The following is a 19,847-nucleotide window of genomic DNA, read 5'->3' as shown; positions in this document are numbered from 1 at the left end:
ATTTATCCCTGGGATGCAAGGATGGTTCAACATTTGCAAATCAGTCAATGTGATAGAACACATTAATAAGAGGAGGGAGAAGAACCATATGGTCTTCTCAATTGATGCAGAAAAAGCATTTGACAAAATACAACATCCTTTCCTGATTAAAACTCTTCAGAGTATAGGGATAGAGGGAACATTCCTCAAGTTCATAAAATCCATCTATGAAAAACCCACAGCGAATATCATCCTCAATGGGGAAAAGCTGAGAACCTTTCCCTTAAGATCAGGAACACGTCAAGGATGCCCACTCTTGCCACTATTGTTCAACATAGCACTAGAAGTCCTAGCAACACCAATCAGACAACAAAAAGAAATAAAAGGTATTCAAATTGGCAAAGAAGAAGTCAAACTCTCTCTTTTCACAGACAACATGATACTTTATGTGGAAAACCCAAAAGACTCCACCCCCAAATTACTAGAACTCATACAGCAATTCAGTAATGTGGCAGGATACAAAATCAATGCACAGAAATAAGTTGCTTTCTTATACACTAACAATGCAACTGTAGAAAGAGAAATTAGAGAAACGATTCCATTTACAATAGCACCAAAAACCATAAGATACCTCAGAATAAACCTAACCAAAGAGGTAAAGGATCTATACTGTAGGAACTACAGAACACTCATGAAAGAAATTGAAGAAGACACAAAAAGATGGAAAAATATTCCATGCTCATGGATCAGAAGAATAAACATTGTTAAAATGTCTATGCTACCCAGAGCACTCTATACCTTCAATGCCAACCCGATCAAAATTCCAATGACATTTTTCAAAGTGCAGGAACAAACAATCCTAAAATTTGTATGGAATCAGAAAAGACCCCGAATCACCAAGGAAATGTTGAAAAAGAAAAACAAAGCTGGGGGCATCACATTGCCTGATTTCAAGCTATATTACAAAGCTGTGATCACCAAGACAGCATGATACTGGCACAAAAACAGACATATAGACCAGTGGAACAGAATAGAGAACCCAGATATGGACCCTCAACTCTATGGTCAAATAATCTTTGACAAAGCAGGAAAAAACATGCAATGGAAAAAAGATAGTCTATTCAATAAATGGTGCTGGGAAAATTGGACAGCCACATGGAGAAGAATGAAACTCGACCATTCTCTAACACCATTCACAAAGAGAAACTCAAAGTGGATGAAAGACCTCAATGTGAGACAGGAATCCATCAAAATCCTAGAGGAGAACATAGGCAGTAACCTCTTTGACATCGCCCACAGCAACTTCTTTCAAGATACATCTCCAAAAGCTAGTGAAACAGAAGCAAAAATGAACTTTTGGGACTTCATCAAGATAAAAAGCTTCTGCACAGCAAAGGAAACAGTTAACAAAACAAAGAGGCAACGCACAGAATGGGAGAAGATATTTGCAAATGACACTACAGATAAAGGGCTGGTATCCAAGATCTATAAAGAACTTCTCAAACGCAACACCCAAAAAACAAATAATCAAGTCAAAAAGTGGGCAGAAGATATGAAAAGACACTTCTCTGAAGAAGACGTACAAATGGCTAACAGACACATGAAAAAATGTTCATCATCATTAGCCATCAGGGAAATTCAAATCAAAACCACATTGAGATACCACCTTACACCAGTGAGAATGGCAAAAATGGACAGGGAAAGAAACAACAAATGTTGGAGAGGTTGTGGAGAAAGGGGAACCCTCTTACACTGTTGGTGGGAATGCAAGCTGGTGCAGCCACTTTGGAAAACAGTGTGGAGGTTCCTCAAAAATTTAAAAACAGAGCTACCCTATGACCCAGCAATTGCACTCCTGGGTATTTACCCCAAAGACACAGATGTAGTGAAAAGAAGGGCCGTATGCACCCTAATTTTCATAGCAGCAATGGCCACAACAGCCAAACTGTGTAAAGAGCTGAGATGCCCTTCAACAGATGAATGGATGAAGATGTGGTCCATATATACAATGGAATATTACTCAGCCATCAGAAAGGATGAATACCCAACTTTTACATCAACATGGATGGGACTGGAAGAGATTATGCTAAGTGAAATAAGTCAAGCAGAGAAAGTCAGTTATCATATGGTTTCACCTATTTGTGGAACATAAGGTATAGCATGGAGGACATTTGGAGAAGGAAGGGAAAAATGAAGGGGGGAAATAGGAGGGGGAGACGAACCATGAGAGACTATGGACTCTGAGAAACAAACAGGGTTTTAGAGAGGAGTGGGGAGGGAAGATTGGTTAGCCTGGTGATGGGTATTAAGGAGGGCACGTACTGCATGGAGCACTGGGTGTTATATGAAAACAATGGATCGTGGATCACCACATCAAAAACTAATGATGTATTGTATGGTAACTAACATAACATAATAAAATTAAAAAAAAATAAAAATAAATGTTAATCTCATCTAAAAAATACCTTCCTGAAAATATCTAGAATAATGTTTGAACAAATATTTGGGTACCATGACCTAGCCAAATGGAATAGAATTAACAATCACAAGCAGTAAGTAAATATTCAAGCACATTTAATTGGATTATAAAGTTGTCTCTTTGCGTTGAGACAGTGAATTTATTTATTGAGTGTGCAACATAAATGCTTTGACTTGGTTTGTTTTTTAAGGCTACATTTAATATACATAAGAGTGATTTGTTCTCTGTGAACCCCAAAGCAGGATCTGGCCCTAAGTATGGTCAATGAACACCTTAAAGTTTTGTGATACGTTGGGTTTTGAAGGTGGCCAATTTGTCTGGATTTTTCTAGGACTTTCTCAGTTTTGGTGCTAAAACTGCACTTCCTCAGAGACTCCCCAGGACACCAGTCCCCATAGTGTGCTCAGCTTAAAATTCCCTTACTTCCCAAAAGGAAGAAGGATTTAGGGGTGGCTTGTGCTGGCAATAAAATAATTTATATTTGAACGTGTGTGAATTATTTTATAATGCTTTCCACTTTCTCCTTGGAAAGAATCCTAAAACAAGCAAAGAGGACCAGCAATGGGACGTTGCCTCTGGGTGTCTTAATCATTTGGTGTGGCTAACTGGGGACTTCATGAAGGACAGTCTCTCATCCGAAACAAGGTTTAAGCTCACTTGTTTGTTTCTGTGGCTCTGAGGACAAAAGTCAGAACCTCTCTAAGGAGGTGGCTGCCCTGGTAGTGGACATTAAACCAGGCCTGTGATTGGTCCTGCCCTCCTCTAGGTCATAGGAACCCCAGTGACAACACAGGAGTGGGTCCGCCAGGTGGCCAGAGCCCTCCTGTGCAGACACATCATTCCACCTTGGCAAAGATACACTCTGTCACCCACATATGACATTTGATTGCTTCCCGGATCTACGGACTTGAATGGTATGTAGAACAAAGTTCAGGATTCTAAAAATTATTGTGAGCCATAGAGTTCCTGAATTTGGGGAAAATAGTTGAGAAGAGAGACGGGAGGATCCCACCTCCAAGCGCCCTGAGCCCAACTGCCCTTTTATTTACTTTACATTCTGGGTGCCCACACCTGGTTTTGTTTAATGACAATAGTCTCTATATTGCTAAGCTGTTTGAGAAGAACAAAAATATGAGATACAGAATATTTGTAACATTTACCCATACAGATATGATTATGAATATTTTAAACCATTTGAGTGATGAAATGATCCTATGATGCAATATCTTAAACCACATCAATACTTGTGTCCTTTTCTCTCATTTCCAAATATAGCATTCCTCCACACCCCTGCCTTTTTTACATTTTAGGGTTGAGAATTTGAATGGTTAGGTTCACATTCCAGCTCTGCTCTTTTCTAGCTTTGGGACTGTGATGAGTAGATTGGAGTTACTCGAGCCTCTGCTTCCAAGGGTATAACATGAGTGTAATAATACTGACCTTCTGGGCGTCATGAGGATTAAAGGAGGCAATGCACATAAAGTGCCCGGCATCTAGTTGCTTCATAAATGGTAACTAGCGTTCTAATAAACTGACCTCAAACCTTCACGATCGAGCCCTTGCATACCTCTGCAGTCTACTCTCTCACCACCCCCTGACAGTGCCCCCCCATTCTGGCTTGAAAGCCCTCCAAGTCCTGGTAGGGCCTTAACTGATTTCCAGGATAAAGAAATTAAGGAGTTTTCTGAGGTTTTGCTATGCGTTGGGGAAGGGTGGCCAAGGATGCTCAAAGTAGGAATCTATCACACCAGTCTGTGCTTCAGATGCATGACTCTCATCTGCTTGTGTCTCATATTCTTCAGCAGACTCCCCCACGCTTCAGCTTAAGAGTCACCTCCTTACCTCTTACTTCTCCCATCTAGGTTAAGGGCCCCTCCTCTGCATCTTACCACAGAACCCATGAGCAGCACTATAAATGCGTGCTTTAACATTTGACCCCTCACAAGTCCATTGTAGCAAACACATTTCCTTGATGGTGTCTTGTATGACCACAGCCTATTCCACAAGCCTATTCCTACTCACAACATCTGGATGGCCATGTCTGTACAGTGTGACCCTCCAATCCACCAATCTACCCCTCCCCAGTCAAAACTGGAATAGTTACGAGCCCCTGACCCAAGGTCTCTGCTATGAATTATAATCTATGACTTGTCACCTATGGTGGTGGGTACAGTCCTATTTGTGCATCACCATCACCCCTGAAACTTTAAAACAAATGCATATGCTATGCTTTCATTCCCAAAGATTCTGACTCAGTGGGTCTAGGGTGGCCCCATGTACTGGTAGTCTTTTTTAGGTCCTTCTGGTGATTCTGATAGGCATCCAGGAAAAATGGCCCTCTGAGCTAGTAGCATAGAAAGAAGAGCTGGTTTAAATAGATTCTATCGCAAATTTGAATGACGAAAAATGGAACGAACTTTACAATAAGGAGTGCAATGGAAAGTGACAGAATTTTGTGGGATTGAACAAGGTTATGGAATGGCAAAGGCCCCTGTCATCTGAAGGTACTGGGGAGCAGAGTCCATGTGGATGGTGAAGAAGTTGGTCATTAGAGAGGAGAACAGAGCTGATGGGTAGAGAGAAGCCGGCACCACAAGAGACAAGAGACAAAGACAGAGATGGAGAGTCACAGAGAACAACAGGGCTAGGCAGAGAGATGGGGCAGAGGTGGAGAAAGGGAGAGACTGAGAGAGACCAACAGGCAGAGATACAGAGAGCCTGAGCAAGAGAGAACCCTCCTTCAGCACAGCTGTCATCAGCCTACTCCCCCAAACTAGAAACCTCTGTGGACTTCTCACTCATCATTGACATCCAGTCAATTCCACCTCAAAAACAGTCTCTGAAATGGCTTTTCCCCAATAATCCTGTGGCCACTGCCTTAGTCCCAGTTTTCATCAGCACTTGCTGAGAGTTCAGCAAAGCCCTCCATCTGGCCTCTTTCCCTCTCAAACCCGCCAGCCCAGGTCTATCCCCAACACTGTCGCTAATCACACCACCTCCTCCTCTCTATCTGAAACCACAAGCCGTCCCCGATCTGGCCAACCTGCCTTACTGTGTCTACAAGGTCCACCCTCCTACAAATCTTACACCCCTTCCAAGCAAATCAGGCCCTTGCCTTTGTAAATGCAGTTCCCTCCTTTATTTGTAGCAATCATCCACTTGATCTTCAAAACATAGCTCAAAAATCACCTTGGTGATGCCTTTTCACTTCCTTCAGAAACTGTGAGCTTATTACAAAGCTCCTACCTTCCCCATTACACCGTGAGCTCTTTAAAGAGAAGGACTCTTTTCTTTTTTTTTTTTAAAGATTATTTATTTATTTATTTGAGAGAGAGAGAGAGAGCAGAGTTGAGTGAGAACATGAGTGGGGTGGGGGGAGGCAGAGGGAGAAGCAGGTTCCCCACCGAGCAGGGAGCTTGTCACAGGACTCCATCCCAGGACCCTGGGATCATGACCTGAGCCGAAGGCAGATGCCTAACCAAGGCGCCCCGAGAAGGACTCTTTTCCACTGATCTCTGACTTCCCAGGGCACGGGAGGCACTCTGTAAATGTGTTGTCAGTGACTGAATTTGAGGAATTGCAGGTAATGAGAGAACAAGAGTTACAGAACCAGCCTTGTGTAGCACTCTGCATCCCTGGACTCTGCTCCTGGATTGTCAGTGTCTTATCTCCATCCACGTTTACAACCACAGAGCCTCTGGAAGCTCCCATCAGGTTTCCCCCAAAGCTCCATGGAAACCTCAGCAGAGGTTTCTCTGGAGGTGATAGTTTCGGGATGCAAAGAAGAGAAGATGGGGTGAAGCAGCCATTTGTCCATATAGGTATTTGGACTGCCTAGATGCATATAAGAACAATTTCCCTCTTTTTTACTTGGAATCCAAAGAAAATGCCTAAAGGAAATATGACAGCTTAATTTTGAAAAGGGAGAAGACAGAAATGTGAATGAACTCATTCTCCATGACCTGAGCCACTTATAGCCTCCAATAAAGCTTCTGGGAGGGGGAGGGTTAGGAAATCTGAGTACATTCAATGTTGAAAACAATCCTATTGATGCAGAAATGCACATACAAAGAGTGATTTCTGACCAGCAAATTTTGCATAATTATATAAAATTTACTTCGCATATTTTGTCCGCTTTGACAGTGATGACAGATGAAACAGGGTTTTTGCTCACTGCCGGAAGCTCAGTGGCATGCATCAGGGTGATTAACTTGGAAATTTCTAGTGGATAAGCATGATTCTGGGGCTTATTGAATGTCACTTCAAGGACTCTCATGAATCCTAGTTCTTCCACTGGCTGAAAAAAATACTTGAAAATTTTGAATTATGTGCTAAATGTTTTCATTTTTCTCGTGACTCCCATTTGAGTCACTTGGCATTCGATGGAAAAGGAGTAGGGGCAGATCTCTGCCAGCTGAAACGAGAAAGGCTAGTCTGGGCAGAGCGTTTTGTAGGGTGCAGATCTGAGTGTAAGCCAACTATTTTTAAAATCCTCATTCTTCTAAGCTAGCTCATGGCCTTTCCATAAAGGGTGAGGAGATTCCAGAGGTACGTATTTGCCATCTGGAGTGGACTGCGCAATTCATCTAGAAACCTGCATCACCGTGAACTTGAAATTAATCACAGTGATGAACAAGGAGAACATGCTGGGACAGAGAGGTCAGTTTCATTTGATAAGAATGGAACGCATGGTCTAACTGGGAATGTGCTGACATTCATTACTTTCCGGAAAATTCTACACAGCCTCTCCCTCTGGAGTGGATTCCTGGGAAAGAAAAGAGCTCCCTGTGAGGCTATAACAGTGAGACCCCCCTCAAAGCCATGGCTTTTGATGGTGTCCAGAATCACAACGATCCTAACACCGTCAGATGCTGCTCTTTTTCATCCTGCGAGGGGAGACATCTCTCCATCCACGCCTATGAGGTTTCCTGTGTTTGCTCAAATCACGTCAGAAATAGAATGTCTAGTTTGTAATCAAGCACCAAAGTTGGAGCCGTTTACTACCAAATGCATGGTTTTAATTTTGAAGCTCTCTACTCCATTGTTCTTTAGCACCGTGAAGGGCTTGTAACTCTGCTAACTGGGTCTCCCACTTTGGCTTGGGAAACATAGAGCAGATCTGGCTTAAATGCCAAGCAGCCTAGAGCCAATTTTGTTGGATTTTGGATGCTGCTATTATTTGTTTTTGAAAGAGGCATGGACAGAAAAGAGTGCAGTGGGGATGGTATTTGAAGTTTGCTTTTGGTGTGTTAGGGAAATAGGCACCTAACTCTATAAAAGAGAGTTCCTTCAAAATGTGAAAGAATTCCCCACTGTGTCAACTTGGCTCTTGAAACTGAAATGTTGGGGAAGCAGTAAAAATCTGTTAAGCAATCATATACTTCAGGGGGTAAGAGAAGATTTGAAGTCATCAGCTCGAATTCCTTGCTTCAGTAAGACCACAATCCGTAGATTCCTTTTGCACTGATGCAGCCTGGAAGTAGGTATTGTGGATGAGTCTAAGTCCTTATACTTCTCTGCTTCTGTTTCTTAGAACCCTCATTCACAGATTCTATTCTCATGTCTCTGAAGATGGCTTTTGAATCTGTATGTGCCCAGGAATTGGCATCAAACAGGACTGGGTTAAATTCACAACTTTGCCCCTTAACTGCTGTTTGACTTTGTATAAGTTACTTGAACCCTCTGACCATCAGTCTCCTCATCTGTAATATGGGGATAGTAATAACTATCTTGCAGAGATTATTTTAAGACTAAATGAGATTATGCTATTTTCCCTATTTGGATAATATGCACAACTCTTTTTAAAATAAAATAATTATGGGGTGCCTGGGTGGCTCAGTTGGTTAAGCATCCAACTCTTGGCTTCGGCTTAGGTCATGATCTCAGGGTCATGAGATCGAGCCTCAAGTTGGGTTTCGTACTTAGCACAGAGTCTGCTTGAGATTCTCTCCCTCTCCCTCCCTCTCTGCCCCTCACCCTGCTCATGCTCAAGCTCGCTCCCTCTCTCTCTCAAATAAATAAATAAAATCTTAAAGTAAAATAATTATGTGAAATGCACTGCTTACTAAAATTACTTTTATCATAGTGTTACTTCAGTATATACATATAAAACTAGGTAAAAATTCCTTAGGATATATACCCATCCCTACTTTCCACCAGGTACAACACAAATTTTTAAAATTAAATTTAAATGAAAATATAATCTATAAAATTCAAATTAAAAACACAAATATAATATAATGGATGCTTTGCTGAAATTAAATGCATTTACAATGTGAATTTGACCCAGTTAAGCAAAGGTCCGTTTGAGTTCCGTGAGGCTGTAACATCAAGTTTCATGGCATAAGTGTCCCAGGAATTCAGTTCGTCCCCAGAGAGCTCTCTCGGCCTCTTTGCCATGACGTGATGTGTTGCCAGGCATTTCTCCATCCCTGTCCGAGACTATTGCTTGGGCTAAAGAGGGATCTTATTTACCCAGCTCCCTACAAGCCCAGACAGGGCCACTGGGGACCCTACCAGGCCAAGCTCAGCCAGAGGGAAATTTCATTTTGGTGTTCAGTTGTGAAGAGTCTCATAGACACCCATTCTTGAGTGGGCCAAGGAACTCACACCCTTTAAAATGCACCGAGAAATCTTCAACAGCGGAGCTATATGTTAGCTTTATCTTTTAGGAGATTCAGGCGGAAGTTTTGAGGATGGGTGGAGTGGCTGAGAACGAAGTTAGAGGAAGACAGTCGGGCCATCAAAACACTCCAAACTCATGAGCTTGACATTCAGAACACCACAACACTCACTGTTCACTGGCTTTATCCACTTCTATTTGCCGATCTGAAGCTTTGGCTCCTGCCAATACACCTCGAGTTACCTGCCTGAACATAGTGTTTTTCTGTCTATATGGCTTGTACTCACACCTTTCTCTTCACTTATAATGTATTTTCCTGGCCCTTATCCACAAATCCCAACCCCACCATTTAGAGTCCATCTTCTCCGCCAGTCTTCCCTGGTTTGTTCAAACTACCTGATATGAACCACAAATTACCTGTATGGAGGTATTTTTGTTCAGTATTAACATTTGTCTCTTCAGCAATTGGGAACAAATTTGATGGCAGGGAGGTGTCTTGCACAAGACGACATCTCACCTGGTTTTAACTTATTACAGCTCGTTTACTGTTGGTTCTCAGTGATTTACTGAATTAACAGAGGTATAAATAAACCACCCAATGATTTATCTTATGGACACCTGCCTACGGTTATAAGGATATTATTTAGTAACTGCTTAAAATGTTTTACATCAAGTTCATAATGAAAAGTGAGAGTTCACTTAAGCTTGTCAGAGATCTGTAAATAAATTTTTTAATGAGTTGTTATGTAAGAGAACATAGACAATAACTAAAAGCCACAGAAAGTGAGAAAGATATAGAAACAGGGTTGCAAGAATAACAGTTTGCTGATTTATAAGAAAAGTAAAAATAGAAATGAACAGTGAAAAGTCTGAAATAATCTTTTCTCCGTATGTTTTGTTTCATGTTTATTTTGTTCCTGACTGTGAAAAAAACAAAATTGTGGGTAAAAGACAGCACTTTTGGTTGGTAGAAGCAGGGCACTGGTTAGCAACATATTGAAACTGTATAAAGCAAGACATTTTAAAAAGTCAGAAATCTGGGATCTACAGACGAGGCTGGAATGATACTTTCAACTGTAAGTTAAAAAAAAATAGGTAAAAAATGAGCCAAGTTGTGATTAAAAGAGCTGTTTAAGACATTAATTTTTCTTTGAATTTTTGTCCTAGCTTGTATCAGATCTTCCAAGCAATGGAGAAAGTAATCAAGACTTAGTTACATCCTAACTGTTATTCTTTTGATAATTTTTAAAGTAGAATAGTCAGTACTGATGAGATCATAATCAAAATGCTCCCTGATGCAGCTGTTCTCACTGGGGGGGGAAACCTTCACCAACTGTTCATCATTTTTATTTTCTTTACACATATTAAGATGCCTTGCAAAAAGGAGGCATTTAAGAAGTGATTGGTGAGTGAGTGAATGAGTGAGTGATGAATAAGTAAATAATAACATGCAAAGCAGTCATCTAGTGAGAGCCCTTTGTCTTAATGGAACTAAACAATCTTCACAGGCCCGTGCTTGAAAATTCAACTTTTTAAGGAGAGAAACCAGCATAGCATCTTCGACTGTCTTAATGCCCTTGGTTTTAGACCCCTGGCACAAGCGTGGCCCCAGTTCTGGTCTCTACCTTCATTACTCTACATTTGAGAGCACAGTCTTGTCCTGGGTCCTCTGACTCTTGGCTGTTTGATCTGCAGCACCAGCCCCAGCTCTGATACTCAGCAATAGCTCGCCCATCGTTTGTCAATAGATTCAAATATTAGACTGGTCTGGGGGAAAATGTAGCTCATGTAAAGTCAATACCTCGTTCTAGTCACATTATTCACTGTGGCAATTTTTCCCCTTGCTATACAAGTTGAGCTTACAGGTCTTTAATTTTCAGAACGAAACCTTCTTCCCTTTTATTATACAACCATTTTATGTTGGTTCTTTTCCCAGTGTGCTGGCACTTCCTCAGTCTGCCACGAATGTTAAAGAATAACAGATGTAACCCTGCAAACCTTCAACCAATTCAGCAAGTTCACTGTGAAGTAAGTCATACTCCTTGTAGCTTTGAATACAGCTTCTTTATAAACAATCTACTGTCGGTTTCTGGTTCTCTTTCGGGGGCCCTCTGTCCTTATTTCTTCTCCATAGTGTGGTACTATATTGATACTCTATCAGTCAGGCAATAACTGGTTGCTTCTGATAGCAATTCATCTGCAAGTTGCTTAAAGGGAGAAAAAAAGGGACTCGTTCCCTAGGTTAAGTGGGGTGTCCAAGGGTCCAGGGCTTTGGATACAAATAGATCAATGGACACATGTTGTCCTTATTCAGTAACATCTTCCGTAGATAAAAGAGGCCACTGAAAATTTCAGGTTTCCATGGTCCTTACCACTCAGCATTCCAGAGAGAGTCAGACCCCCCCACCATGGGTCCAAGAGCCTAGGTCGCTATGAGGAATAAAACACTGCCGGATGGAGACTTCTATGTTCTTCACAACAAAGCCCAAAGTGAAGTGGGAATCTAGCAGCCAGTCTGGATAATTCTAGTCTGCCATCCCCGAATATTATAAAGTCCACTTTGAGAATTTGAATTAGCTATGTATTTGAACTTAAAATATACCCAGGAACAAGGTAGACTCTCCAGGTTGTATAAAGACCAAGCCTCAGGGTGAGAAACCAAGCATTTCAGCTGTGCTATTGAATAAACTCAGTCAGGTGAATAAGCAAGGCTGAACAATAGCCCTTTCTGAGCCAGAGTTTACACAATGCACTACACAGCAAAGGTGACAAACCCTCCAGACAGGAGGACTCTCTAGGACTTTTCTCTGTGTTGGCCTTGTCTTGTCAAGGTGTTCTCGGTAGTAACCTGACCTTGAGTTTGGGGCAGGCATAATTTACAAGAGTTAATTATCTTCCACCAGACAACATTTACTCTATTGGGTATCTCCAAAGAGAAGAGCAGCACTGTATTGGAAGCTCCCACTGAAGGGAATTAAATAGGGCATGAGTGCAGCCAACTAAAACACGTTCGGTGCTCGGTCAGTATTGCTAGAGGAGACAACGAAGTCAGTGTAGTTCTTACTACTTGGCCATTTGCCTTAAATAGAGTGTTAGATTCCCTATCCGGGGATTCTGCCCTTTGCTGGAAACATGAGGTGACTGGATGATCTCATTGTTTTTTTTTCTCCCTTTGCCAACCTCTGTATGAAATCCATTGTTATCATTATTAAGCAATATTCAGTGGCTTTCTCTGGGAATGGCACAGGAAGTTAGGAATATACAGGGAATATAGCCTGCTGCTATGATGTCAGCTTTATTTTACTTTAAACATTTTTGAGGAAAGCCCAGGTAAGCCAGACATCTGGTTTACAATGGGGCAGTATTGCAGAGCGTGGGCAAGAGGACAAGACACTTACGGTACACATCACCACCGTGCAATCATGTCAGAGTTTCGTGTTCCGTTTGATACGGCCACACACGACAAACTCTCCTCCATGCATCTGCAGACTGAATGCCATTGAAAAGGGAGTTTGAATAGACAGCTCTTCGGTATATTACCGTGGATCTCCGTATTTATGAGAATGAATGCTATTTTGTGTAATAAATGATTATTAATCATTTACATCATAACAGCACGGGTTAAAGATTACTATTTCTCTTCTAATTTCCTTGTGAATTTTTCTACCCATTGTCGCGGATAAGGAAGGGAATGCAGAGGCCTTGCCTTTATGTAAGAAATGAGTTGGATTTTTAGAGAAACTTCTCTGGAAAAACCAGCCAGCCAGCCAACCAATAAGCAGTAATGGCTCCAGAATTTCCCAAAAGAGAGAACTTAAAAGTGGCAGCTTATTTGGAAGGGATCACCAGAGGACTTGTCTTGAAGGTGCATTTCCATACGGAGTACACCATCTTTACTTAGATGACACATTTTGGCGGGTGATATGGCGAATGTTGTAGAGAGCAAGAGATGCTGTGTATCTTGGCATTACCACTGTGTGCAAAGTTGACAAACCTAAATAAATAAAGTGCAAAGAAAGGTTTTATCTCAAATGACCAAATTCCTGGCTCAGATCTTACCTAGATATGAATCTAACAATGTCAGTATTCAGGTATTCAGGTTAAGCAAAGCCCAGAATAAATCCCTGTAATCTTTTGACTTTAGTATTATTGTTCACATTCCCCTCTCCTTCCCCCTACATCCATCCTGGTGTGAAGTACTATCTAATACCTTGGCCAGAGCCCTTTCTGATCCAGAGCCACAACTAGCTCCATGGACACATGTTGTCCTTATTCAGTAACATCTTCCGTAGATAAAAGGGTCTAGTTTATTAATTCTGTAAACCCTGTGATAGCTCAGGAACAAGACCATTATACAATCCCAAATGACATAAGCCTAGAGAATAACACTCCTCTGGTTTAAATGTGAAAGGAGCTCAGAAGCCTCCATTTTTAGTCTCCCTGTGAGTTGGCTTCCCTGTGAGAAGAGTGCCCTCTGGTGTTTGGTTAATGTTCTAGCCTCCAAATGAAGGAAAAGAAAATCTTTGCAACTTGACCAACAGAGAAAGATGTATGTAATAGGACCGGCTGTCCTTAAAATAGCACTTTTCCATTAAAAACTGTGCTGTTTCTTGTGTGTTAAACTTTCCCCTTTGGCCTAATCGAACATAAAACTAAGCAGGAACTTGGTAGTCCACACAGAAAGATCAAGGCAGGCAGTAACCCAACAGGAAAGACACACATTTCTTGCTCCTCATTAACAACGACTTGAGAAGTCAAACAATTCTTAAGAGAAAGAAGATGACAACCCTTCATTTTTAAGATTTAGTTCTTTATTTTCACTCAGTGGAACTACATACATAGGTTTGCCTTCCTCGGGTCTGTGGAGGCATCTAATTTAGTTTAGTTTACTTTAGATGGTTTTTGGCCTGCACAGTCCTCAATAATTTCTATATATGTAAGAAAGAAGGATTTACCCTTCTCATGACAGTTTTTTCACAAATTGTTTGTTACCAGTGGTTATTTGCTTTGGGTTTTGTTTTTGTTTTTTTCTTGTAGCAAGGAATTCCAAGCTGGGGAAGTTCTGCTAGAGGCTTTTTCTGTAAAGATGAGTCATAACAGCCCTCCCAGTTTCCAGATAAGGATACTAGTATGAAATGTTGGTGATAAAACTAAACATGAAGCTGAAGTTCCAACCAATTAAGTCTGCATCTAGTTGCCTCATTCTTTTAAGAAGATCAAACTAATGAATGAGAAGAGGAGAGAAAGTAGCTGTTTTTGTTCACATCTTCCAGAATACTCGCATTCATCCTCTCTTGCTTTATAGAATGATGTTTGCCTTGATTCTCCTCTGTCTCTCCCTTCTCTTTCTCTCCTTTTTTGGGGGACCCCGAGAGATAATGTAGCTAGCGTGTACCAGGGTTAGGTCTAGGAAATAGTGCTTTAGAATGAGAAGGCAGGAGAGGAGTTGTCACATTTACAGATGTGCATTATTTGCTTAGAACAGTGTAAGTTGACACTGTTTTGTGGGATGTATGTGGGGGTGCGGGTTAAATTTTTTAAACTATGCCAACAATTGAGATTCAGTTTTTCCTTAAAAATCTTGATTTGCAGCTTCTCCTAATTTTCCAGAGAAATAAAGATTTTCAGGTGCCTGTTAGCAAAGTTCTCCACAAGCCCCTTATCTGCCTGTTCCAAGAGGCCTCTGAGTTCCCAGCGCTGGCTTAGGGCCATCCTTCATCGGAGGGCGTCTGCTAACAAAGAGATGACTTGCTGTGATGTTGAACTTCAGAGGGGTTCTATCCAAAGCCCTATCAGCTCCATCTTGCTCACCTACTTTGCACCTTCAAACCATAAAATTAGATTTCATTCTGTCCCTCCCCAGTCTTTTTTGCCACAGCTGCCCAGTAGAGCAATGTTTGTGGCTCACAGATGTTGCACCTTCTAACATCTCCCCCCAGCTTTTCCCTATAGTGACTCCAACACTAAGGAATCTGAGTCAGAGGTATAGAAGTAATTATACTGTGACTACTCAGAAGGGAGATACTGAAGCTCCCACCCAGGGACCTCAATGTCCTCAAATGTCCCACAAAACAAGTTAAAATTAGATGAAAACATCACTTCCTCCAATTGGATGAGGCCCTGCACAGAGGCTCATGTCCTGGGAACTGAAGAAGTTTAAACTTCAGTCCTCACTCATCCTCCCAACCAGGTACCTTTCTGTGCAGTGAACAAACTGAACAACTGTTCCCAGATGTCCTGGTACCAAATAACCTCGTCTATCATGACTCGCCCAAGGCATCTTTTCTTTTGTTCAGGTTATTTTCCTCCCTGCCTGGGAGGATGCCAGGCTTAGTTCTGCATCAGTTTCTTAGCTTTGTTAGGAGGTAGAACATCCTTGCCCTTTGCCTTACTGAATCACCCTTCACTCTCTCTGTGAACCATATCGCCTGTATTTTCTGACTTCTTCAATTCATTTTGGCCTTTAACTCTTCTGAATTCCTGTGACATTTATGCTTAGTATTGTAGGTCAACTGAACACTTATAGTTTCATATGTTTATTTTGTCTTCTCTGCCAATTTGATATATCCTCAAGAAGCTTCCTCCCTAAATCATTCTCATTGTGATCAGCACACTGTAGGAGCTCAGTAAATATTTCATACTGAATTGAGTGGCTTTCCAAACAAATATATAGCTCTAGCACTTAAACAAGTGTCTGGGGACTTCTGCTTTGAACATGATGGATTTAACAGGGATTAGAGTTGCCAGATACAATCCAAGAAGCCCCATTAAATTTGAATTTCAGACATACTTATGCTCTAAGTATGGGCCATCCATACACTAACAAGTACTTGCTGTTGATTTGACATTCAGATTTAACTGAGAGTCTTGTTTTGTTTCACAAAAACTGGTGGCCCTTCCAGGGGTGGATTTACCCTCCTACCTTAAACAACTTAAAAAAGAAAAAAAGAAAAAAAAAAACAGAAAAATATATGAAACAATGGTTTTCAGGCATCGGCAAACAGAGGCAGTGTCAGAGAATGATTTCTGAGAGAAGTGAAGAAATGAGGCCATCTTTCTGCTCCATCTTACTTTCTGGAGAAAGTTTCCACACTGCAGCACAGAAAGGGAGAACTCAAGCAGAGCGTGGCAGTCTCCCAAGATGAAAAGACAGAGTTGAGAGTTTGGGGGGGGCCACGTTGGCTAAAAGGGCAGGCAGGGCACAGGGCAGAGCACCAGAGAAGAGACAGAGGAACACTGCCCTCAATTCTTCTGCTCAGTATTGATTAGTGCATATGTGTGTGAGGGGACAACCCAGAGTTAGGGGGATAAAACCACTAGAAAGGAGTGGGTAGAACAACGTCTAGAGCTCATGCAGAGCTAAGTATAGTACATATTTTCAACAGTCAGAGTGGAGGAAGATTATTACACACAAGGAAGGCAGAAATCATCAAATTGGGTAAAAAAGTAAGATCCAATTATATGCTACCTATGGGAAACCCACGTCAAATATAAAATAAATAAAGTTAAAAGTAAAATATTGGGAAAATGTTATACCATTCTAACATGAATCAAAGAAAGCTGAAGTGGATATATAAAAATAAAACAAAGTTGACTTCAGAGCAAAAAATATTATCACAGTTAAAAAGGGTCATTTCATAATCACATTGGGAAAAATCATCAATTGGACAAAAGAATCCTAAATGTTTATGCACCTAAACACAAAGCCTCAAAATACATGAAACAAAAAATGATGCAAGTGGAGAAAAATTCAGAATTATAGCTGAAGATTTCAACACTCCTCCTAATAATAATAATTGAATAAATAAGCTAAAACTCTGGAGTGAAAAAACATGAATAACACTATCAACCAACTTTACCTAATTACTATTGACAGAACACTCCACTCAACAGCCAAAGAGAACACATTCTTTTAGGTGCACCCTAAACATTGACCAAGATAGGCCATATCCTGTGCCATAAAACAAGACTCAAATTTAAAGTAATCCACATACTAAAAAATATATTTTCTAATCACAAGGGAATTAAGTTAAAATAAATAATAAAAAGATATCTAGAAAAATCTCCAAATATTTGAACACTAAGTGACACACTTCTAAAACCAAACCAAACCCATACATCATAGAAGGAATCACAAGGGAAATCAGAAAAGATTTTGAAGAAAATGAATGAAAATTAAACTCTAATATATCAAAATTTGTGAGATACAGTTAAAGCTATGCTAAAGAGGAAATATATACATGCTTATATTAGAAAAATCAATGACCTAAGCTTCTATCTTAAGACACATGAGAAAGAAAAGCAAATTGAAACCAAAGTTAGTAGAAAGAAATAATAAATGCAAGAGCAGAAATCAATGACATAGAAAGCAGAAAAACAATAGAGAAAATCAATGAAACCAAAAGCTTGTTCTTTCAGAAGATCAATAAAATTGATAAACTTCTAGTCAGATTGTCCTGGAAAAAAGAAAGCCACAAATTACCAGTATCAGGACTGAGTGACATTACTATAGATTAAAATTAAAAGAATGAAAAGAGAATATTATTAACAACTTTATGTCTACAAATATAACTACCTAGATGAAGTGGATAAATTCTTTGAATCATACAAACTATCAAGCTCACTCAAGGGGAAATAGGTAATCAGAATAATTTTCTCTCTAATAAAGAAAAAGAGTGGGGCGCCTGGGTGGCTCAGTCGTTAAGCGTCTGCCTTCGGCTCAGGTCATGATCTCAGGGTCCTGGGATCGAGTCCCACATCGGGCTCCTTGCTCTGCAGGAAGCCTGCTTCTCCCTCTCCCACTCCCCCTGCTTGTGTTCCTGCTCTCGCTGTCTCTCTCTCTGTCAAATAAATAAATAAAATCTTAAAAAAAAAAAAAAAGAAAAAGAGTGGATCCTAATAGTCCTCATTGCAAGAAAAAAAATTGTAACTATGCATGGGGATGGATGTTAATTAGACTTATTGTGAAGATCATTTTAGCAATATATACAAATATCAAATCATTATGTTGTACAAGTGAAACTAATATAATGTTATATGTCAACTATACCTCAATAACAAAAAAAGAAATTGAATTTCTAAGGTAAAAATTTCCCACTAAGAAAATTCCAGGCAGAGATAGTTTTATTGGTGAATTCTTTAAAATTTAAGGGAGAAATAATACCAATTCTACACAATCTCTTCTAGAAAACTGAAGAGGAAGAAATATTTCTCAACATATTCTGAGACTAATAACAAAACAAAACAGACATTACAGGAAAAAGAAAGCTACAGACCAATATCTCTCATAAAAATAGAGCTAAAAATCCTTTTAAAATAATAGCAAATTAAATCTGGCAATATATACAAAGGAATATACATCACAACAAAATGGGGTTTATACCAAGGAATCTAAGACTAGTTTAACATTTGAAAATGAGTGTAATTCATCATATTACCGGACTAAACAAGAAAAGACATATGGTCATATCAACAGATGTAAGAAAAAAAACACCTATATTTCCATACTTGTTCATGATAAAAATTCTCAAAAAAAAAACCCCACAAACAAACAAAAAACAAGGAATAGAGGTGAACTTCCGATTCTTGAGGAGCAAGATGGCAGAGGAGTAGGAGACTTAAATTTCGTCTGGTCCCAGGAATTCAGCTGGATGGGGATCAAACCATTCTGAATACCTATGAACTCAACGAAATCGAAGAAAAGAATAGCAGCAACTCTCTGAACAGAAAAGCGACCACTTTCTGGAAGGTAGGACGTGCGGAGAAGTGAATCCGAGGTGATATTCGGGAGGATAGACGGCGGGGGAGGGGGTCTCCGGTGGCCGCTTCTGGCAAGTGATAGAGCTGTGGAGCACAAAATCGGAACTTGTAGAAGTCCGCTCCGCTAAGGGACGTCGCTCCAGTGGCTAAGTGGGGGGTGGCACCCTCACGGGACAGTGTGGTCTCAGGACCCTCAGGGTCACAGAAAGACCGGGGGTGCCTGAGTGTGGCAGAGCTCCCAGGTATCAGAGAAGGGAAGCCGGCTGCAGAGATGGAGCCGAGGCGCGGGCTCTCAGCTCGGGGTTGCCATAAACCATGATCCGTGGCACAGTTGGGCCACTGCTCCTCCAGCAGGGACCCAACAAGTGGCAGATCCGGGGAGAGACTCCTTCCTCCCCTGGGAGGAGTGGCGCGGGAGCACACCACAGGGATCTGCTGGGTTTGGAGACTCCACACGGGGTTGGGTGCCAGAGATAGAAACACTTGGTCACAGGCCAGGTGAGCACAGAGTGCGGCCGGAGACCGTGGAGACGGGAGTGACTGACTGCTCTTCTCTGGGGGCGCACTGAGGAGCAGGGCCCCGAGTTCTCAGCTCTTCTGGGGTAGAGATTGGGAGGCCGCCATTTTCACTCTCATCCTCCAAAGCTGTACGGAGAGCTTGCAGGGAACAAAAGCTCCCGAGAGCAAACCCCAGCAGATTACTTAGCCCAGACCGACAAGGGTGGGGCAATTCCGCCTCCGGCAAAGACATTTGGGAACCACGGCAACAGCCCCCTCCCCCAGAAGATCAGCAAGAACAGCCAGCCAAGACCAAGTTTACCAATCAATGAGAACGGCAGAACTCCATGCTAGGAGAATACTGCACATAGAATTCATGGCTTTTTCCCCATGATTCTTTAGTCTTTCAAAATTAATTTTTTAAAATTTTCTGTATTTTTTCTTTATTTTTTTAGTCGATTTTTCTTCTTCCCTTTTTCAGCCAACATCTTATCAATTCCTTTTTTAAAA

General features: G+C 41.0%; 1 protein-coding gene across 2 annotated transcripts in view; it reads left to right on the top strand.

Annotated features, from left to right (window-relative positions):
* The first annotated feature begins 3,257 nt into the window (after nucleotides 1–3,257).
* The window catches only part of STAT4 (signal transducer and activator of transcription 4), a 116,700-nt gene continuing 100,110 nt past the window's right edge, over nucleotides 3,258–19,847 (top strand). For both annotated transcript variants that reach the window (XM_027591311.1, XM_027591305.1), the window contains exons 1-2: nucleotides 3,258–3,372; nucleotides 11,017–11,108. The gene's annotated coding sequence lies outside the window, so the exon portion shown is untranslated. The remainder of the gene's footprint in view (nucleotides 3,373–11,016; nucleotides 11,109–19,847) is intronic.

Source organism: Zalophus californianus, chromosome 3 (assembly GCF_009762305.2).
Source record: "Zalophus californianus isolate mZalCal1 chromosome 3, mZalCal1.pri.v2, whole genome shotgun sequence".
Taxonomy (NCBI): Eukaryota; Metazoa; Chordata; class Mammalia; order Carnivora; family Otariidae; genus Zalophus; species Zalophus californianus.
This window is presented reverse-complemented; position numbering and strand designations above follow the sequence as displayed.